Genomic DNA, 24,004 nt, shown 5'->3' on the forward strand with positions numbered 1-24,004 from the left:
GTTCTGTGAATTTAATGTCACCTGGCTGTAAAGAGGCCTAAAACAGTTGGCGTAAAGTGCATAAAATGTACACTTAATAAAATTATGGCAATGATTCTTGGTGATTCTTGGATTTACTTGGTGTTTGTGTATGTTCCCATGGTTACTATAATAATAATAATAATAATCCAGAGAAAATGTCTAGAAGCCTGAATGGAGACTGCATCGAATGTACGGGACTGGACTGTACCATGTCAAAGGCTCCTGTTTCGAACAATGTGGGCAGTGCCCAACCTTTGCAGACAACCGAATATAAGATGCATCTAAAAAAAGAAAGCCTGCTGGTATGAAGTACGCGTGTGCTAATGTTTCTCTTAAGAGAAATAAACACGCGAATGGAAAGGAAGTTCTACCACAAATAGTGATGCGAGGATACTAATCCAAATATATTACTATCAGTGCATTCCCCAAAATGTACTTTTATTTTCTTTATCATGTATATATATTGTTGATTGTATTGTCACCTACCACTCGAGTAATAGCCCAAAGTTGGGCTGACAGTATCAATATATGAAAATAATGTTTCTTAGTGTCACATTTGTGCCGAATTAGTACACCAAGACGATTTCTTGGAAGAGAGAATTACCATACTGTATAATGAACAGCAAAATAGCACGTGGAATCAGAAGCTTTGTTTTCAAAAACGCTAGGTTATATCGATTGAACTGTTTAAAAAGGTACTGCTGCGCCAAGTGCTCAATTTTACGGTTAAAGGAAAGCATACTTATTGGCTCATTTTTTTTTTCGAGCACGAAGGAATCACATGCCTGCCAACAATTTCTGGTGGAAGTCACTGTCCACTCTCACATTGGCCATCACGTGGGTCACTGTAGTATAAATGAATACGTATAGGATAAAAATAAAACTGCATGAATCATTGTCTAGTCGCCTAGAAATTTCGGCGTCCTCGTCAGCATGACGCAGCAATATAGCACTTGTCAACCCGAATTTCTTTTTAAATCCACGTGCACCGTAGCCCAGCGAAACGCTGGCGACACAATTGCGTAGCGAGCACTTTTATTCAATGTCGGCAACATTTTTCGTCAGCTAAGTTTCCTCATGCCTGCTAAGCTAGCGTCTGTTTATTCGCAATATCGAAACATTACGTGCGCACATTTGTTTCTTTGGTTTCTAAGATGTGTCACTCTGAACTTGAAGCGGAGCCACTCGGCCAAACTTGCGCGTCCCACTATTGGCACGCTCTGTTACGCATTTACGAATGCTCTGGTGATAAAAAAGCCACGCGGAAGGAAAAAAAGAAAGAAAACAAGGCAAGTTGTTGGAAAGCGTTCGCTGCGTTTTAGCGTGCAATCAATACGGCGAATCTCCAGCAGCCAGAACGAATGCGTGGTACGAGGGCCTGTCACCGTTGTCTGTTGGGACGCGGGGATTCGTTTACTTTTCGTGACAGGAGACGAGCCCGATCCGCCCGCTTACCCGTGACGCCCGAAGGCCGACGTGAAGTACGCAGGTTGCGTTTCGCGAAGCTGACGTGAAATGAAAAGGGAGAACCGACGCGTATTCGGCACGGTATGGCCGATGAAAGGAAAAGCTGTAACCGGGAGCAGCAGCACGGCAGGGGAAGTCAGTCAACACGCTAGAGCCGTGCGCTGGTATGTTCGACAGACAGCGTCGGGGCAGGAAACGCGCACAGTTCTGCTTGCTTCTGTCACGGCGTTTCAATGTCGCACTACGGCTGCGCGAGCGACACAATTGCGATTTCGCTTTCGTAATGCAAATAGATTTGTTAAGGGATACGCATATTTCTTTCGTAATCCTTTTCTCGCATGAAATTCGCCCTTCTCTCGGACGCGAGGGAAGACCACTTAAACTAAGGTAAGAGTCCTCTATATAGTATTTATAGATTCTGCTTTCGCCGATCACAGAAATACCTAGATTGAGAAACACACAGCTAGGACTATTTAACGAACTAATTGACTGACCGTCTGACCGAATGACCGATTGATAGAGACACTTGCTGGCTGGCTGGACGTAAAGTGAAACCAAGTGTTGTGATGACTGCAATAATTTGGGCCACCTAAGGTTTGTAACCGAGCACATGAATCCAGATACGCGAGCAATTTTTGGAATCAATGGGGCAGCTATTACTGTTATCATGCGAGATTATCACACACATGACCTTCTGCTGGATTGCAGAAATTCAAAAGACAAAACGAAGTGGTATGTCACAACGTGGCTTCAAGATAACGAAATATTTCTGAACACACTAAACAGGCCGAACTTCTATTTAGGTTCTTCGATGGCATTGTTGTGTGGCTGTACATAAATCTTTAGACATAGCTATTGGTGGCAAAAGCGCAGGTCTGTTATTGATGGGCTAGCTAGTGCCATCATCATCATCATCATCATCATCATCATCATCATCATCATCATCAACAGCAGCCTATTTGATGTCCACAGCATGGCGGTGATCCACAGTTTAGCGTTTTGCAAAAACCATGCGCGTTGGAGAAGACATAGTAAAAAAAAAACAGTGGTAAGCACAACTAAATTACGAATTCCCGAGTACACTAAGGGGTTATAATTATACGCTAGGTAGAACAGAATTGCATTCTTCTAAGGTTGCCCACAAGCTGGCAATTATCCTAGGCATGAAACGACCTAAATTGTTCTCTAAGGCACACACCCTTTCATTAATTCACAGTTTACTTCAATTTCATAAACATTAGTGGCCTTACCTTCTAAGGCAGATGAAGATACGAGCGCTCAACACGCTTTTTTAAAGTGAAAGATAATTCGAAAGACCTGATCCTTCGATTCCACCTCATACCTAAGATATGGACAATATGTGACAGGGGTAATTGGAGATCAGAGGGAGAGGCATTCGTCCTGCAGTGGATATGAATATGAATATGATGATGATGATGATGATGATGGTGATGATGATGAGGATACTTGTTATCAAAGACGTGTGTGATGTCGTCCAATCAAGGTTATCTCTTGTGCCGAAGAAAGAAATAAGGATAGAACATAAGAGAAAAACGTATTTCTTTTTTCGTTCGTGGACCATTTTTCTCGCGTAACACACTACGAGTGAGACAGAAAATACAGAGCGAGCTCATAAGAAGAACGCAGGAAGGTTAAACAGGCTGAGCCAGGTTGACTGCACCCTACATCACGAAAGAGAACTAATAGACGAGAAGAAAGAGCGAAGTTCTCAGCGCGCACCCACATGAAGGCAATGAAACGTTCACGGTTGAGTTTGTCACAACCAAGGGCTGGTGCGAACGCATGCGCATGAGTTGTGGGCTTCGTTCTGATGCCATATCTGATGGGAGCGAAATGTGAAAACGCTTGTGTACCCCGCTTTGGGCTAATATTAAAGAACCTCAGGTGATCAAACATATTCCAGTTCCCTATTCCAGCCTGCCACATAATCAAATCGTAATTTTATGCTTCCATGCACACAGCAGGCATTACCAAATCCTGGCTGGCAGCTTATCACTGTCGTCGAAAAGAAACGTGTCAACATTATTGCATTCTACAAGTTGCAACTTCAAGGTCAGAAACTTGGAGATTAAAAGAGAAGCTTGAGAACAAGTTCAGGAGCGCGCAAAAAGCAATGAAACAAAAAATGTTTGCCGTAATGTTAAGAGGCAGGAAGAGAGCGGTGGGGATTATAGAGTAAACGCGGATCACCTATAATCGAGATGACATTAAGGGATAAATTAGAGCTGGGCAGGCCATATAATGCGTAGGTCACATAACCGGTGGAGCATTAGAGTAACAGAATGGCTGCCAAGGAAAGGAAAGGGCAGTCGAGAATGGCAAGAAATTAGCTGGGTTGATGAAATTAATAATATAATATTTGGGGTTTTACGTGCCAAAACCACTTTCTGATTATGAGGCACGCCGTAGTGGAGGACTCCGGAAATTTTGACCACCTGGGGTTCTTTAACGTGCACCTAAATCTAAGCACACGGGTGTTTTCGCATTTCGCCCCCATCGAAATGCGGCCGCCGTGGCCGGGATTCGATCCCGCGACCTCGTGCTCAGCAGCCCAACACCATAGCCACTGAGCAACCACGGCGGGTGGGTTGATGAAATTAGGAAATTTGCAGGCGCAAATTCGAATCAGTGAGCGCAAGACAGGGGTTATTGGAGATAATTGGTAGATGCCTTCATCCTACAGTGGACATAAATATAGACTGATTATATTATTATTATTATTATTATTATTATTATTATTATTATTATTATTATTATTATTTTTGGTATTATTATTATTATTATTATTATTATTATTATTATTATTATTATTATTATTATTATTATTATTATTATTATTATTATTATTATGGTCATCGTCGTCATTGTCATCATCATCCCACCACCATCATCATTATCAGGAAGCATGTACGTCGTATAGAGCTCCATTCTTTGTTTTAATACACACTGATGCTCAAATGTAGCATTAAGCTAGATAGCTGATTGACGAATTAACAACACAAATCTATCCAGTCTAGATGATGTCAACCAAAGGACGAATATACTGATTGGGTTCTGCGTCCTAAAGAATCACAGGGCTACGTGAGACTTTGCATGGTTGAATATTCTGGACTAAATGTACCCGCATGTAGCTATTTCAACCCGAGCCTGACAAGTCAGGCAGTCAATCATTCAACACACTTTATCAAGGTCCTAAGGAACTACTAAGTCGTCAGTCAACCAGTGCTTAGACGAAACAAACAATGCTAAAGGTCACTGAAAATAAAATAAAAAAATTTCGGTTTTAGTATTTTTGGATAACTTTGGTATCGCGTAAGAGCTTGTTGCCAGCCAGGTATTTCTACTCCGGCCCACTGAAATAAATATTATGTTACTGTTGAAGCCAACAAGCCGTTTCATATCGCTAAACAACAGAACACCGGAGGGAAGCGGCAGGGAGGGCGGGGGCTCCTTGCGCATTTAAACTTTGTTAATTTTTCGTGCAATATGCTGCTTTCTAGCACGTGCTGGTGTTCGCTTTAGTTATGTGCTGTATAATGTGACTTGACTTCAGTCAGGGACCTCTCTTTCGACGTCATAAGCTTTAAGCGGAACGTACTAAACATATCCAGCGATCCGAAACCCACTAGAATGAGAACAGAAATTGGCATCTTCTTTTGTTTTTCAGGGCATGACTCATGCATTGTTATGTGACACTAGAATTAAGGATATTTAGATTCAGCTCTCATTATCACTCCAGAAGGTGACACTTAAACCTCACACTTTAGTCAGTACAATAGAGCTTGGCCACTTGAAGGCCGCAAAAAGCACCGTAAAATTCTCGCTTTCCAAAATACAATATTTTATCTCAAGGAATTCCGCCTCACATCGCTTGGAAATCTCATGAGAATTAGTCGCCTTTCAGTGAGAAAAGAAAATGTAGCACCCTTATCACAGTAATATATTTTCCAGGAAATTTGAGGCAGACTACCTGCTCCTACGACATCGATGGCACGGCAAGCTGCTTTTCATGTCTCTGCTTTCATTCGCCTCGTAAAAAACGGGAGAAAAATTAAAATAGGAGTTTGATGTTGCGTGAATTCGGCAGCCTACAAACTTCGAAGCACGGCTCTTTGATCGTAGATACCGGGATGCGAGGAAAGATTGTTTCCTCGCTAAACCTGCATTCGCTTCAGACCACAGCAATCCACAAACAATCGTGATATCAACGCTTCATCTTTCTTTCCACTGTAGCCTATTGCGTGTCTAACGTAGGCAATATAGGCTCGGGCCTGGAAGCATGCAGTGAAAAAGCGACCACGCTGACTGTGTCGACGGAAACCCATCTCATCGCGGCGATGTACCGGAAAAGAAAAAAATAAATATATTTATTACGGTGCATTTCCTACAGGGGCGGTTGATATCCAGCAAGCGCAGTTGAAGCGAAAGCGTATACTGGTGCCTTTTGGGAGCCAGAACGGTAGTTTCGAAAACGCTTTCGGTCACTTTCAGAATAGCCGCGCTCTTTTCTCCTATTCCTTGCTTGTGGAAGACTACACATTCTCAAAGCAAGGGAGGCGACAGAGTTCCATTAAAAAAAAAGAAATTTCTGAATAACTCCATATTGTGTTGCGGGCGGAGCAGCGTTCATTGAACGCTATAGATGAATGTGAAGAGTGTCGTTCAGAATATCCATTGGAATTTTTTTTTAATTCTGCACTACAGGTAAAAATATTTGGATGTTAATTTTTTTTCAAAATTACAAGAGAGTACTTCAAAAGAAAAGCGATAATTACCGCCGAAAGGAGTCACCGATATGTTTTTCTTTCATCTTTTCTTTCAATAAATGCATTTACGAAAACGGTGAAACCTACTACTGCACCAAAGCCTGATAAAATAGAAAGAAAGGAAAGAAAGGAAAAATCGCAACAAAGAGCACAGCGAGAGTACCACATCCGATCATGAAACATCACGTCCGCAAAATTTTCATCATGATAGCAATGTATCGTTGTGGCACAAATTTAATAACTAAGACCATCTTCTGAAAAGCGAGTCGTGATAGGCCTGCCACGCCAAATGAGAAACTTAGTTTTGTCACTGAGATGGAGAATAAAAGTCACAGTATCGCCCGAAAGGCGAATCATCGATTGCGATAGCAAATCAGTAGACACGTATACGAAGTAAGGATAGTAGTTTTATACACTGTATAAACTTGTAAACATTCGCTTACTAACTGACTTAACAAACATGGTGTAAGCGCTCAAATGCAAACATGAACACATCACACTCGATGACCGAGGACACTCCCTGTCCCAACGCCGGCGTGAAGAAGCGCGGCAGCAGCAGCCCGCGAAGTGACCTTCGTGCTGCCTATCACTTCAACGCAAATTGAGCGGCGAAAACGTAGCACGCACAAAGGTATGATCCATCGGTGCATCCAGACTGCCTAAACTCTGCCCACAGAGCAAATCGCGTTCAAGATACGGTGCGCGCGGCCGCGTAATACGCAGTTGCTGCCTGAGTAAAACGCCGCCCCTCCCCCTCCTTCCCCTCCCGCCGCTGGATCGAGCGCGACGGAAGACGGCGTGCTTCCTCCCGCTTTCCTCGCTTGCGCGTGGTAGATTGAGCCGCCCCGATCGTCTGCTCCCCTCGCAGGCTTTTCACTCGCACATACAGCAATCGGCGCGCGGAGACGGTGCTTTCTCCCTCGGAATTCATACGGAACATCACAGCAACGGCGACGGCAAGAATGCGCCTGGAGTGGCCATATGATTCCTATCGCAATAAAAAAATTATACGCTGCTTGGCTCGACAAGAGCAGTGCTTGACGACCACGCGTTGCTCTCCCGTCCCATATTTTCGCAAGAACATCTCCAAAGCAAAAGACAACATAGCACCGTGTGCTCTATGTCGTTCATGCACAAAACAGCAACCCATATGATTGACAGAGTTCAAAAGCGAAATCGAAATAGTAACGTTCTCTAAATAATTTACATAAGTATTCGAATATCCCAGGTAAGTTGCCTTTCGTGCGTGAAAACAGGCATGGTTGTGGTGCCTATATGATTGGGCATTTGCAACTCATTTTTCGCATAATGTGCATAGTAACAAAGAGATGCGGAAGAAGTGTTAACGAGTCCCCTTTTTAAGGACGCACGGAAATGTACGGGACGCAAGCGCAATTCTCTGAAGAAATCACACGAATAATCATTTTTTCAAGAATCATTTAAAGACACTAAATAATATTCAGGTTATATAAACGCCCTCAGTAATGAGATTTAACAAGATGAACCAATGCGACTCGTGCAAGAAAGAAAAGCGAAGTAGGAGCTAAGTAATAAAAAGAAAACACCGTAGCGGCTTAATGTGCTGAAATTGCTTTTGTACATTTCCCAAGTGGTTTGAGCCGGAGCCCAGATTGTCTGTTTTTCGTGGGCGAGTTGCTTTCCTTTCACATGGTATGTGTAAGGGTATCGCTTAAGAAATGGGTGCAATAGCGCTCCTTCTCTGTGAGTGCCCTCATTTCAACTCGCAAAGAACAGACCTCTAAGCCACCCTAGGACAGCTGTAAAAGCGCCCAATAACTGAAAACAACACCCTTGGAAATTAGCCCCCGCGAACATCAGCGCGATCCCCTACGAAAGCGCTGCTGCGACACTTAAAAGGCACGGGACTTTGTGACAAATTGTGAATGTACACTGCGTGACGTAGGACTAGACGTTCATTAGCCCAGAAAGCAGTTCGAGCGCTTTTTCACTACCTGAAGGCAACAGACTTGAGGGCACGACTATAGACATCCTACACCAAACGTTTCTCTCTCTCTCTTTCACTCCCCATTCCCCTCCCCACGTGTAGGGTAGCAAACTGGACTCCGTCTGGTTAACCTCCCTGCCTTTCGTTCTCTCTCTCTCTCTCTCTTTTTAAAGCATACCATTTATTTTCTCATTATTTTTGGTTCCATGACGCTGCGTATTAACTTACGCAGCGGTGGCTACTTGCCTCCATTCTTACACAAAGAAACTAAAACAAAGGCGTAGCCAAAAAAAAAAAGGAATGGATCAGCAGACTCTGTCAGCGATTTCTGAATGCCAAAGAAGATAAATGAAGCTCAAATCCAGCGAGCACAAATTCGGACCACGTTCGGTACACTGCGCGGGGACGCGTCGCTAAGCCTTTTTTCGTCACATTTCCAGTCGATGAGGATGGCGAAACGGGGGGGTTACTTCTATACCACGTTCCGCAGTGCGCTATCCCCGACTTTCTGAGCTTTTAAAGCACCCGCTACGCATGCAGTGACCGCCTAAAGCAAGTAGCTTGCGCGTCTCTCGTCTGCACGCAAACTTTGCGCATGACAAACTGTTGGTGGTCGGGGTGAACCAAATGTGCTCAGTGTAAAAAAATATCTGCCTCTTGCAGTTCGAACACGACCTGCTCGGTTTTGCAAAACCCATGGGACCCACTCGCTTGAGCTGATTCAGCGGGCCTCGCAACCACAACGCGTACGAAAGCTCGCTGTAGGTAGTCTCCAAAAGAAAAAGAAAGGAAAAGAGAGAGAGAGAAAGAGAGAGAGAGAGAAGCTTGTAACATAGCGAAGGCATGGCGTAGGATGTAGATGAATCGAAAGGAGAGTCGGATCCCTGAGAAGTCACAAAGCCACAGCCTTCAAAAATAAACGAAAATACGGGCAAGGTTATTTTGCTTTGCGTAAGTGTAAAAGTAAGTGAAGATGCAAAAACTTTGATTTATGCATGGCTTTGGCTGACACAGAATATATTCACAAGTTTTCGCTGTGTCGGCCTTCCATGGGACGCGTCCTAGCCGAATGCTAAGGTAGAGGTATGGCTTTTCTTCAACAGGGATGTGTTCTCTGCTAGCCTCGAACGGAAATCGGTCCCTGTACGCGAGTCACGCAATCGTCACCACTCAAATCCGCAAGATGGCGACACCTTGCCGTTTCGTTCCCCCCTAATGACCAGAAAAGCAGGCACAGAAAGGTTAGAAAGGTTTATTTATATAGCAAAAAATGTTGCTCTTGGTGACATACAGTTGAGCATAAAAGACCATAAATACTATATATCGCTTAAAAAGAGAGAACGGCTGAAAGGGTGAGCAGAGGCGCGAAGTCCGAGTTGCGCGCAGGAGGTGAGACCTTCATCGCTTGACATTCTCAGCCTGCTGACGTAGAGCCCACGTCACAGCTGTCTACAGGTGCGAATGTGTTTCTAAGGCCCTGGCACACGCGAATCTTCAACATTATGGATTTTCTATACAAGAGCGTACCGAGCCAATTATTTTTTAAACAGATTGTGTTTCACATATAAACTCATCTCACGGTAATACCGTGGGCGCTTCCAAGTTTCATCCCATGGTGACGCGTCCATTGCCTACCTCGGCTGTCTTTGTTGGCTCCGTCTTTACAATGGATGTGTGCGACGCCGCTGTGGCTCAAAAAACATTTCTTTGGGCAGGTATCGTTGACGGTGACTAGGTGGACGACACGGAACTAGGCCGCAGCTTCAGAGGACGTTTAGGCTCTTTCGGAGATCATTACGCATAGTGGCGTGAGCAGAATTATATACGGTGCTTGTACTAGAAGCGTGGTCAGAAATGCATTCTAAGCAGTGCAGATTTGTCGCTTATGAATTGAATTTGAATCTACGTGTATTGCGTTTCGTTCGTCATTTGGCTCATACTTTGAATAAGCGGCTTGCCGAGTTCCTGACTCGGCAACGTTCCTCAGTGTGGTTACTATCCGATTGTTTATTTGCTGCCTGGTCGCTAGAAGGTGTGTTGCGATCGACTTGTTCTTGCTGCGCTTGCAGCAAAGACGTATTGTCGTTAATTACTCGATTGCCGTGGGGACCATTACTGATGTAAAGTGACGTCAGCTGCAATCAGACTGCCTTGCAAGCGCTGATGGCATGTGCGTTTATCGTTTGATATCCTTCCCTTGTTCTCCCTTTCCCCCTCTCTGTTTCATATATATACGCTCCGAGACGGAAGCAATAAAGATTCATGTTCCAACCTTCCAACGGCGTGCTGTCGTATACAGTAAGACACGCCGCGTGCGTCGTAACTGTGTAACAGTTACGAAGCGTTCACCTTCGTACATTCGTGCGTCGTCGGCGTAGTCACCGTCACGCATGTTTCGGTGCATTTATTCAAGTGATACGCAGTTGTCGCAAATACGGTCAACTCATAGTTTAATTCGGCCTTATCATACATCACTTCCGGATACATTTACCTAATAAATTTTTCTGTAATAACTAACCACCTTTTGCTGCTTTGTTATTCACTGACGTATGTGTTTTTTACCCATTCCCCTCTGTAATACTTCGGTCTTGAGGATACAAAAAGAAAGTGTGCGCCCATTTAGTTATTCTTGATACATTGGTGGTAAAGTGGACGTAAGGTTGCGTGCGAGTTTGGGTGGTTGTTATCACGTGCGACAAATTTACGATGCCAGGCCCCTATTGGAAAATCCTATTTAAATTCAAACTGGGTTATACAGGTTTAAACTGGTTCTAACAGGGACCTGTTTAGCAACAAACAGGTATAAACAGGACCAGTTTACACATGAACAGGTTTGAACGGGGTCCCGTTTGGCATGCAAACAGGTATAAACTGGACCAGTTTACACACGAACAGGTCTGAACGGGGTCCCGTTCGGCATTCAAACAGGTATAAACTGGACCAGTTTACACACGAACAGGTCTGAATGGGGTCCCGTTTGGCATTCAAAGAGGTATAAACGGGACCAGTTCACACACGAACAGGTCTGAACGGGGTCCCGTTTGGCATGCAAGCAGGTATAGGCATGACCAGTTCACGCAGAAATGGGTCTTAACAGGAGCCCTGTTTGCAACTAAACTGGCTTATACTGGACGCAGTGGCACCATATAGGGTCGCCTGTTTGTCACAAAAGCTGGTTTAATCTGGAGCTTTGTGGCAACTATACTGGATGGCATCATGCATACCAGTTTAATGCTGGAATATAACTGGGGAGGAGCTTTTTTATTGTTCGACATCCTGACAATTTAACCCCTAGTGCTAAATTGGGCCATTATCAAGCTCTACAGAAATTGCGTGAACACCTCGGAACATTCACAGACCAAACTGCGATATGATAGCTGCGAATTTCAAACCGATTCCCGGTCCTGCCCAGTTGAAAAAGACAACAGGAATTCCTGCTGCAAATACAGAAATTTCTGTTGTACGACAGAAGTTCCTAACGTTTCTGTAGCTGCGACAGACATTTCTGGCGTTACGACAGCAATTCTGACGTCGCAACGGAAACATTCGGTCGCGACGGCCAAGAGTTCTGAAGTCGCAACAGAAGCACTTTCCGTTGCGGCCCTTTAAAATGTCAGCTTCGCATCGGTGGTGTACACTGCACTTTTCTCTTGCGCGGTATTCAATCGTGCTTCTCTGAAGCCGGCAATACTGATAGCACCGACACCGGTATTAAAGTCGACGTGGCCAATTGTTATAATTGTGCCGTGACGACGCGGCACCAGCAACGCGCTACCGGCCTCCTCAAAATCGGCCGCTGATCAAAATCATACCATCTGCGGGAATGGCTGCGTATCCGCTTTGTTTTATTTGGTAAGATGGGGCACACAGTTCTGTGGACTTACATGTGCGGTTACACTGACACATTAGTTAATTTCCCAGAAATATTGCACAAGCTTATGCGAAGCGGAAAAGAAGTTTTGGATTGTTTCACAAAGTTGCGTGAAAAGCTTTCTCGCTCGGGTCTCATTAATCTGGTACAGCGCTGCCGTGAGAAGCCAGTATACTGTCCGGATCAAGACTCACCCACGAGTGTTTATGTAGCTATTTTGCATTGAACGCACGAATTATATGCGAGCTCAAAAGTGTAAAGAGCAAGAGACAACTGTCGAAATTAGCAGTAAAAACCTTCAGTGTCCCCGGTCACCGTTGTCTATTTCTGAATTTCTTATTAAATATGGATATCGTTACAGCAAAATTGATGTTCTAGCATTCCACGATGTACCTGTCGATGGTAACAACACTTTTGCGCATATAGAGATACGGCAGTTGACGCGACCGGTGAAGTGAAAGCGCATCTTGGCTTTTAAAATGTAAATGTAAACAGCAACCCAGAGAGAGATTTATATTGCTAGCCTAGTCGAGGTGTGGGCGTGTTTGGCGTGGTGCGGTGGTAAGATGCTTGTCTCGGAATCGTGAGGTCCGCAGTTCGAATCCTGCGCGAAAGCTTTTGTTTTTCTACTTTCTTTTTTTTTGTATTAATAATTTTTCTTATCCTTGAAGAGGTCTCTGTCAATTTTTAATCAAATATATTGATCAGAAGCTACAGAATTTTCGACTACAAGACGTCACACTACAGAGAACAGAACGACAGTCACAACGTCCCAAAATACGACAGACTGAAAATTTCCTGTTGTGTTATTCAAGTGGGTGAGACGTCTATACGGCGTATACGCACATTGCCGTCCTTTCTATTAAAAGCAACGTTGCTGAAACACGTCGTACAAGACGCTGTACGACTCGCATAACATCGAAATACAACGCCGTCACCATCCATGAGATCACCGAAAGCACGGTCGCTTTCGGTGGCGGCCTACAGATGGCAGCACAGGTAGCGCCGGTAAAGTTACAGGTGATATTATTTTGCCGTCTTCAGCCTTAGCTACATGTGAGTGCGCGCTGCATTGACGCCGTCCGATGCAGTTGTTTAATTGTGTGTACGCTGTGCCGAGAGTAATTGTGGTGCATTTTGTATTCATTGAGAATCACAAAACCCCTGGGACCGCGTAATGTAGCCCGCAGTATCCTTCGTGTGGTGCGCCGATGTCGAAGGTATGAGCCTTCGCCACTTTCTTTGTTCCGGGCTCACGAAAAGGATCTCCTCCTCTGGCACTCTCGCATCGTATCACACTGTACGGAAGAATTTGGTGAAAATTGTGCTCTTACGTCCTGTAGTTGATCCGCAATTCAACAGTGTGTGCGCCGGAAGGACCGTTGGTGCAGTCGATGCCGCGGCACCTGTGACGCTAAAAGGAGCGTTTTCCGAGTACGCCTAGAAAGGTAAGTCCGGCGCTTGCGCGCATTCTTCCTGTCTATGGTTCGTGAAGTGTGCGTTCTTGTACGTATCGCAAGATCCGTACAACAACCGAATCCGAATGAGTAAAGCAGCAAGAATTATAAATGTGCTTTTCAAATGGTTGTTCTTCATGTCGCAGTGCACATTTAGCAAAAAGTTCCATGGAAATTGCCCTAAAACGTATTCATGTTACCAACAGCTCTATCTGTGGTTTATTTACTTTCACCTATGAAGCACGCTAGCGCGGGTGGTTCTTTGATCTAAATGGGCACAAAAATTCAAGCAAAGAAACTTACTGTTTGTGTACATAATTTTTCATTGAGAAATGGTATAGGCATTTCCAGAAGTAGTACGTCGATGTGTCGTCTTCACAGCTAACAGCTGCGCGAGATAGCACCCGATTTCTTCGTCGACGCATGGCCAGATTTTCAGCTTGTATGGAAATTCTTCTGTTTATAGAGTGTCGTCAGATGACGTGTATTAGTGTCCTGTGTGTTTTCGTGTACTTGTAAAGGGTTCCGATCTTGCAGAGAAGCCGAAATTACAAAAGCAATGTTTCTTTTTAATCGAAAAATCTTTCTCTTTTCTGTATTGTCTCTCCAGAAACAGAGGTGGTCTGTTGTAATTTTGAGCGCATCGTCCTTTGGGAGCAGTGCTTTGTTGCGCCGCATAAACAAATTAGGTTTTGGAACGCTTTTCATGTCCTAAGGAATTTTTCGATAGTACAATTCACATTTCACGTTATACAGCTGTACGTTTGTGTGAACCTTTTCATAGTAGATTCATGTTTGCTACAGTTCGATTTACTTGTTATTTAACCGCCTGTGATGTTACGGTCAGATATTTGCACAACCAGTTGCAGCTTCATGTAACTGGTTGTATGAGACTTTTTTCAAAATATGACGTGATCTTTTTATATCACAAGTTTGCAGTTTCAGCAGGGATTACAATAAATTAAGCATTTATTATTGTTTAGGGATGGCAAGATTTTGTGAACCAGAGGCACCTCCAGATATGCACCTGCGGCACTTCTGCAGCCTCAACAGCACGGCAAAGTACCTGATATGCATGCTGTGACAAGGTGCGTGCAAAGCAGTCGCTGTCACTTACACGAGCTACAGATTTTGTTCGTATCATCCATGTTTGGAAACTCTCCTGAATTTTTCGTGGGTTTACAAATGTGGGCTCATTTTACAATTTTTTCAATGTCACTTTAGAAAGACAATGAAGTTGTGTTGGTTAAGATGTTTTAAAGCTGTTGAGAGATTAAGGGCATGACATTGTTAAAATGCATGTAAAAAATTAATTGTAATGGTACTTGTACTGGTTTATTATTAGCGATGCAATATCTCTAACAAGAGCATCAGAGGGGCACTTGCTTTAGGGAAGTTTGGTCAGATAAATTCATGAAGCAGCGTAAAGCGGCAGCAGCAAGCACGCTGAGAAAGCTCTGTAATCTAAAAAAAAAAACAAAGTTGTCAGTTACTGGTTTCAAGTTCGCTGCTGCTTTTTGTGCTGCACGACAAGTTAAATAATGGTTGATAATGTGTGCGTGATGTAATAGTTCTGCGCAAACACACGAGGTGGAGAGAAGTAATTATTCAAGGGAAAATCAGACATCCGCCCGCTCGTAGCATTTGCTACAAAGGAAACCCATACGTGTTCCTCAAAAGGAAAGCCGCACAGTTGAAGAAAAATTCGTCCTGGTCCGGGACTTGAACCCGGGACTACCACCTTTCCGAGGCAGCCACTCTACCATCTGAGATAACCAGGTGGCTAGCACATGGCAGGGCGAAGTCGAATTAGTTGACAACACGAAGCAAAGGCAAGGGTTTGACGTAATATTTTTTTCCCCTTTATTAATTACCTCTCTACACCTTGCGCGTTTCCGCAGAACTATTACGTCAAACCCTTGCCTTTGCTTCATGTTGTCGACAAATTCGCCCGGCCATCTGCTAGCCGCCTGGTTATCTTAGATTGCAAAGCGGCTGTCCCGGAAAGACGGTGGTCCCGGGTTTGAGTCCCGGACCTGGACGGTTTCTTTTTTTCAGCTGTGAGGCTTTCCTTTGGAGGAATCCGTACGGGTTTCTTTTGTAGCAATTGCTACGAGTGGGTGGATGTGCGATTTTCCCTTTATTAATAATGTGTGTGTGTATGCAACAATGGGGGTGCTGAGAGCAAGCTTTAAAATAATGTGTGCTATGTCCCCAACAAAGAATTTAGTGTGTGCAGCATTTTTACAAAATATTATGTTCACAGGTTGGCAGGTACGACATAATGTACAACGATATTGTACAACACTTTTGCTGTAGATGCCATATTCATAACGTTCATTTTCTGTCTACTTGAATCGTATATTTAGAATTTGGCCCACCTTCAGTTTGATCAAGTTACATAGGTAGCCCCCTCTGAGGTAAATATAATTAGGGGCTATTGTAGATAAGCATGATATACCTACTCACTGTATTGTGACATATTTTTAGGGACTGTGTTGTGAGGCATGCATATCCTTTTACCTGTATGTCTTGCTGCCGGTTGCCCGACAAAAGCATAAATGCTCTGCCCACCTTTATTATTATGCTTTCATGTAGACTTCTAACATCTGTGCCCACATAGACTCCATGTTCTTAATTACATTTTTCTAAGTATTCACTGTTGTGCATTACATTATTGTGTTACATTACTGTGCATTACATGCTTTTCTTTGTTTTATTTGGGAGGGGGTACTCATTTCTATAATATTACAGAGAATAGGACTTCAAAACAAAAAGCCACGAAAGGTGGCTTCAAAGTGTATGATGCTTGGAATTCTACATTCCATCCCCTAAAGCGCTACCAGTAGTAAAACATTCCTAATTGCCTTTTTTATAAGCTAGCTGCCAGATACATAGTCCCATTATGAGAGTATGTTATTTTTCTTTCTTTGGTCTGACTTGCTTTGTTGAACGTTCTCCTGGTTAGTTCAGAATTTGTTTTCTTGCCACCTCATGCAATACTCCAACTGGAGCCTATGAGCTATGTGTATAATAAATAACTAAATTCCTAAAGCATGCAACAAACCATGCAGCATAGCATTTAAATGTTGCCAGTTTATAATGCTTCTTGAGTGCAGCGCAGCATGGAGCTTGAGGCTGATCTCTTCAGATGTAAAAAAAAATTGCAGGTTATGAAAATGTGGTCCTACAAACTGCTGGTTACGCATGTCAGTCAGCCTGTTGCAGTGGTCACAAGTGAGAATGTAACCAAAAGCTGGGCGTGCTCGGCCATTTTGCATATGGCACAGGATAAAGCTTCACCTCTGCTATTGCTTCTCTTATAATAATGGCCTTCGAGTATACATGCCGAGTTATGCTTCTGGGGACACTTATTAGTTAACCTTATCAGGTAATACCATTAGCCTTATGGGTGCTGTAATGTTGCAGTGCCTGCAGGATGGCCAGCATTACAATACACATTAAAATTATTGTACAAGTCATGCAATGGTATCGGGATTGGCCCACCAAGTGACACCCTTTAATTACACTATACCTGGGATCAGCCCAGCTCACTCAGTCAGGGAGACATCCATGCATAAAGGGAGGGGTATAGCAAATAGAGGGCGTTCAATTAATCTTTCTCACATAGATAGCTCATACATATAAGCTTTCTTAAATTGCATGCTTTGTTGCTCAAAGTGAAGTTACTTATGTGCATAATGTCAGCATTTCGATCCTATTTATGCCTAACGAAAGTTGCTTTGTTCAGTGTCACTTTTTGTATTGTTTCGCTTGTGATTCTAAGCTCAGTTGTTTTATAACTGCTATAGGTATGGCTGGACCTGGAGAAGAAGTGTAAGCAGACCATGCTATGTTGCTGATCTGCGCTGATCTCCACATCCAAGTTGGTCCCGCGACAGTTGGGCGCCATTGTGCCTTGCTTCATTGACAAGGTGATATAATATGGTGAGCTTGTACTTCAATATCAGTATTCAAAATTATGTTAAGGAAAAAAGGCAAGGATTGGTCTTTATGATAGATACACTCATGTTCTTTCTTTAAGGTGTTCTTTTGACACTGTTCTGCATGGACATATTTTTAGAGAATTATAACAGTCCTTTATTGCAAAGTGCCATGGCGCTAGTTTATGCGTTAAAGTAGCACTCTTTCACCAAAAAAAGCCGTATTTAGCACACAGTTCACAAGGAAAGAAAGGAGGCAACAGGACAGAGCGCTACTAACAGTTCAGTATTATAGCTCGCACAGTAATATTGTGCAAAAGGTGAAAGGGGGAGAATAGATCTGAATACATATTGTTCGCACAGAAACGAAAAGGACGCATCACGTGGTGAGTGTGACACTTGTTTTACAATGATAAGAAGCAGTCTCACTGTCTATTAATTCTCTGTATGGGGAGCTAGTGCTAGGTTCCTCGTTATACATATAAGAAAAGCCTCAGATATCTCTCCAGTGCTTTTGTCTTTATATTTTGTCACGATCAAGCAGCTTTCAAACATAGGTGCATGTGCACCGAGAGTAGTGCACTACCACTGCTAACTGACCCTCGCATCAAGTTTGCTTGGTCACGCTGTCAGTCATTTATACATTGGCCGGTTTATCCGATGTAGCCTCTACTGCATGAAATGGTATGTGATAGACACTGCACCTGTGTACTGGTACGTGCTTTCTTACATGATTTTTTTCAGAGATAGTGATGCAGGCCTTTTCATTATTTACATGCCTACACAACAAACCACGCATTATCTGTGCTTAGAAAGAATTGTAGGAAAATCTAGCATGAGGCAACTGTTCTCAGCACGAAACAAACTTGATTCGTTGGTTTTCGTTCATTATTGCGATCACACTAAGGCAGACAAGCTTGTAGGCTGTGCTTCTGCAATTTGTACAGCACACTGACAGCACTGGTGTGGGCCTAATCTGTGGGCTGACTGATGGCACCTTCTACGGCGCAGACCACTTGTGTTGGGCGAGGCACCAATGTTGACGTTTGTTCCCTTGTGCAAAACAGCAGTCCTAGGTTTAGAGTAGTTGTAGGAAGACAAGGTAAACATAACTTCCATGGCTTGAGTGGGCTCATTTCTCTTGGGGCATCTAGCTTTTTTTCTTGCAACTGTGCAGAGGTGCTTCCCTAGAGTCAGCGTGAAAATGGCATAGAGTTGTGCATTCGGGAACTCCTGAACAATGATCTGCCGTAGTTAGGGCCTTGCGAAAATGCACTGTCTACCAAGTGGTAGGAGGTGCATTATTCAGCCACTGATTTCCTGTTGGCATGATTGCACTCGTGCTGTCAGTAATTTCTTGGCTTGCCGAATTATCTTGAGGCCCCACGCTGATGATGCTACCGATGTCTTCATGTGCAGATTTTCAGGATGAGGTTTTTTGCTTTGCAAATGTTGTTGAAAGGTAGGTGGTGCTTACAGGTAGCTATTCTAAATATTAGTGAAATGAATTGGCCCATCTTGCTTCGTCAAACATCGTCACGCCGACATCAGTTGCACAAACAAAAAACCTGGCCTACTTGCAGCGTCGTGCACGAAGAAACAAACAAATCAGTTGCTGGATTGTCTTGACATCGCATACTAAGCTGAGACCAGAACTGCTGTAGCTACAAACCAGGCAGAAACGATGATGATGAGCAGGGATTCGCAGTAGCGCCACTTCGTGGGGCACCAAGGAGGCTCCGTTCAAAACAAAAATGGCGTTCAGCAAGTAGAACCATGCAACGGTCAGAGTCGGTGCATGGTGCTCTCGATCAAGTTGGCTAAAGGAGTGTCTGAAAAATCAGACGAGAGGTTGCAAGGCGTCCGAATATTCGGAAGTTGTTATACATTATGGTCCATGGGGAGAATGGCAGTGCCGTGAAGCAGACCAAGTAATCATGTCCAGAAAATCAGTCGGCGACTGTACCTATACCTATGTGTCTATGTATACCTAGGTGCAACAGTGTTTGCTATGATCTGTGCCAGAATTGCTGTTGCCCGTAGATGCCCAACATGTAGGGTGTCAAATTGTAAAATACCTTGCAAAAGTGATCTACGGAAAAATACCGCTTCTGCTATATTTGGCTTTTGCAACAAATTTAGCGGCTGCTGGCACCTACCTTAAAAGGCTTTATACGGTCTTCGCATGGCCAGGGCCTTGTACTTTTGTAAGTTTGCTTATCTCGAAATTTACCCCAGTTTTTATAACTTCAAGTTGGCAGGATACCTAGTCTCCTTTAACGTGTACCCAATAGACCTTACATAGGGGTTTTGGCATTTCCCTGCCATCTAAATGCCGCCATTGTGGCCGGGATTCAATCCCGTGCCCTCTGCCTGAGCAGCGCAATGTCAAAGCCAGTACACTACGGTATTTTGCTGGCAGAAGGGTTTAGTTTCTGAATAATTTATTATCTCAAGCTGTCGGTGTTGTTTTTAAAGGTATTTCATGTTTGTATTCTGTTGCTTCAATACTAGTAATTATTGTTAATCAAACGATGTGTCCATCTTTTTCCTATAAGACTTGCTTCAATCGCCTGCTAATTATGACAGCTTATTCTCCCACAGTAATCCATGTTCCCTTGAAACATAGGCAGTGCATGAAACCACATATTTTTCAATAAGATTTATTCATTATCTTCTATGACCGGAATGCTGAACCTTTCTTATCTGTGAAAACATAGGCGAATTTGCCTATGTGCTAACCTGTTGCATGAGTCAAGATAAATTATTGGCTTTACTTTTTCAGGTGGCCTGCTCGCTCTCACCCAAGCAACCCACTCCAGCGGTCTTCTCTCGGCAGACTGGATGCATCGAAATACCGTTAGAAGGTCCAATAAACAGTGCTTGGGACATTTATGACATGCTTTTATTTAAGCCGGAGGACTTCAGGCTTAATGAAAGCTCAAGTGGGTGTACAGAAATACCTACGTAAAGTATACTTGTCTTTTTCACTTACAAGTACATGCCAATACTTTGCCTGACATTTTTCACCCCAAAATTACGCTATACTGTGGATTTGTGAACAAACCATTACAGCAAAAAGCACTGCATTAAGACGAGTACAAGTAATCAAACATATACTAAACTTGCAAGAATTACATTTGCATACTTGTAGTAAATATGAAAATGAGGTACAGTCTTCTTCAGGGTGCATTTTCTTGTAGGTCATACATAGAGAACGTACTCGTGGGTCATACAAAACTTGTTCATGATTTATCACATCGGTGTTGGTAGTGCTAATCAATTTATGCCGAAAATTGTGTTCATCTTCGTATCAAGCAATGTACCAGGCAAACCTACATATGAAAGTGGCGTTCTTGTTGCGAACCTAATGCAGATCTACTTTTCTTCAATGCTGATCGCAAATACACAAGTGTACAAAATAGGTGTAAAGAGTAAATTATATTAAGCAACATCAATCCATTCTGAAAGGACCTGGTATGAATGTAGCAAAAAATAGGTCTGAACAGGGGCAAACAGGTCTGGGTTAGATAGGACGGGATTAAACGGGTCAGGATTAAACGGGATTAAACGGGTCAGGATTAAACAGGATTTAAACGGGTCAGGATTAAACAGGATTTAAACGGGTCAAGTTTAAACAGGATTTAAACGGGTCAGGTTTAAACAGGAACAAACGGGATTTAAACGGGTCAGGACTGAACAGGATCAAACGGGGTCCCGTTCCATAACCCTATTTGATGAAACCCGTTTGAAAACAAATAGGATTTTCTAGTAGGGGGAAGCGGCGCCACTGCCTTTGTCACTGTGTAACGAGTGGTACTCACGCTTGTCGATGTTCGGGGGTTGAATTCCTTTCTTTGGGTGTTAGCGACACAACGTTGGTAGACAAGGAAACTTTCTTATCCTCGAGGATAGCGGTAAACCACGAAGGGCAGGCAACACAGGTAGTCCTTATGCAGCAGTGGGCGGGGCACTCGGCCACACACAATAATTTCACTCCCCAATATACGAGTCACTAATTTTCCAGTGAACTACTGCACACACCTTCCCTCTACCGTTCGACAGGTCGCACCACGAATGGAGCACAGCGCGTTCGCAAACGCCCAGTTGCATTTACGACAGCTAATCGCACAGTAGCGCGGTAGAAGCGGCAATGGGTTTGTATTGCTATGCCTTCGTTGAGAGCAAGGTGCGGCGCACCACTTTAAGTGCCGTAGAAGCGCCATCTCGTTCCTCTGGAGCAAACTGCTCCGCTAGAAGGATGTCGTTTTTTGATCAGATTTCACTTGTTAATCAGGAACTGTGTATGCACCAGTATTGGGCATAATTTTGACAAGGGTTTATTGTGAGATTATGTTCGCGAATGGCACGAATAAACTATGTAATGCTTGGCAGCAGTGCACTTTCGAGGTATTTGGCACCGCCTGTTGGATCAAGCGGGAACGACACAGCATGCACGTCCGAGCATGCGCTTCCAGGTGGACAGACCTTCACCACTCGCGATCACAGCCATGCGCAGCTCTCCCCGTTTCTTATGATTCTGCCCGATAACAAGATGCATGAGCAGAGAGCTTTTTTCGGTACGACGAGCGGTTGCGTTGTGGTAGCACGACCGCTGATAAAGAACCATTCCTGCAAGCCTTTGATTTGTACGTGTTGGGCCACTCACTAGGATGGACCCACCGTGCCATCTGGTGCGCCGGGCACGAATGCCTGCCGGCCAACGAAGAGGCAGACTGCGCAGCTCGAGGTCTCACTAGCCGAGCGGCAGACCACACCGTTCTTCAGCCCCCGACAGACCGACGAGCGACCCAGGAGTTATTAACCACAAGTCAACAAATAACGCAGGACCAACGTCTGGAAAGAAGACTTTCCATACGCTCCCCCACGCTCCCCCTACAAAGCTCTCAATAAACTCCAGGCAAGGGACTAGCGCTGCCTGCAAACGAACACATGCCCACACTTGTCTCGTCTACACGAAATCTCCACGGACAGATTTACGTCCCGTACATGTCCCTGATGCAGTAACACACAGCGACACTCGCGCACATAACACAGGAATGCACCGACCGTTCGGGCGACGCAGCACACACACTCACTACGTGGTCTTAGAAGGTGAGACTCTCCGAACTGGACCTAGGAAGCCAACTGGCGACCCTCAACCAGGCCCGGCGAACCGCGATCTCCAGTGGAGCCCTGTCAGGGGGAATCACCTAGGAAGAAACCGTGCAACCATTTCTCTAATAATAAAGTTTCATCCTCCTCCTAATCCTCCTCCTCCTGCCAGCTTCAGTCTTGTCCCAGCTGCCTTTGTCATCGGGCCGAATTGTAGGGAAGGGGGAGCTGCGCAAGGCACTTACATTGATGCGAGATCGAGTTGCGAAGTGCTGCGCACCGTGAAGCGCGTGCTCAGAAACAACTTTGTTGTTCGAGGATGCATCTGTAGGTGGCGCTAAGGGCCTCATAAGCGTACCATAGCGTACCGCTTCCGCAATCTGGATGAGGACTGCCCACGATGCTCGCACTAGAGAGGGGCTTGGTGCGTTTTGCGCATACCAATGGCGATCTCACCGCGTCTCGCCTTTTTAAGGCGCTGACAAGCCGTGCTGTCGACGCTTGCTCAGTAATAGAGAGTTTTGCGTGGGGCATCATACGCCAGGCCCACCATGCGCCAACCGCGCATGTGCCCTTAAAAGGCGCTGACTAATGTGCATACTAATAGCATGAGATAATAGCATGACAGCGTCAACGCCAGTCTGAACTTCCCGCTAAAATGCAGATTATAGTTTACTGCTTCCTTTCGGGGGTAACGGCAGGCAGGCAGGCAGGCAGGCAATGAAGTTTATGCAGGTCCTGAGGAGTGACCCCGAATCCCCCTTACGAGGGAGGAGCCGCCGCGGGCCGCTCCCACGTCGGGACGGGCAGGCCGTGCCTGACCACGGGCTGTGGGCCCCCTGGACGGTCCGAAGCTGAGCGTCGAGGTTGAAGCTCTTGAGCGCCGCTTCGCGCTCCTCTTCCTTCGTGAGATAAACGTGGTTCCTTAACGATGGGCAGCGCCAGGGCATGTGACCTAAAGTGCAGAAGGGATCTCCGCAATCCAGACCATCGGGCACGAACTAGTCCGCGCACCGCTGACACGGGCTAGGCTGGGATATGACCCCGTCTGCAGCATGTGAAGGTTGGAAGACTGACGCATGGAGAGCTTGGCGTGGGGCGGGGGATAGACCCTCTTGCTGAGCTGATAGTGCTTTGTGATCTCGTTGAACGTGTGCAGCGAGTCTTTGTGGAACCCTGCGTCCGCGACAGCGAGCGGCGTTCCCACCGGCGCAGTGGGTGAGTTCATTGGAGAGCTCGTTGTCGTTGGGAACGACGCGGGAGACCCGAGGCCCCATGTGGGCCGGAATCCAAGTGATCACGTGGAGAGCGACACGCCTGCCACGAAGTATGGCGGCCGCCTCCCTCGAGAGCGAACCCATGCCGAATGTTCTGAC

General features: G+C 44.8%; 1 protein-coding gene and 1 long non-coding RNA gene across 7 annotated transcripts in view; one reads left to right on the plus strand and one right to left on the minus strand.

Moving 5' to 3' along the window:
* LOC135917129 (uncharacterized) overlaps positions 1-24,004 on the minus strand; it is a 677,883-nt gene that overhangs the window by 296,597 nt on the left and 357,282 nt on the right. The gene's annotated exons all lie outside the window — the stretch shown is intronic.
* On the plus strand, positions 13,130-20,408 carry LOC139048543 (uncharacterized). Its single transcript, XR_011507758.1, has 4 exons — positions 13,130-13,560; positions 14,553-14,657; positions 17,382-17,517; positions 20,299-20,408. It is a non-coding gene; the product is annotated as an uncharacterized lncRNA (long non-coding RNA).

This window comes from Dermacentor albipictus, chromosome 8 (assembly GCF_038994185.2).
Source record: "Dermacentor albipictus isolate Rhodes 1998 colony chromosome 8, USDA_Dalb.pri_finalv2, whole genome shotgun sequence".
NCBI lineage: Eukaryota > Metazoa > Arthropoda > Arachnida > Ixodida > Ixodidae > Dermacentor > Dermacentor albipictus.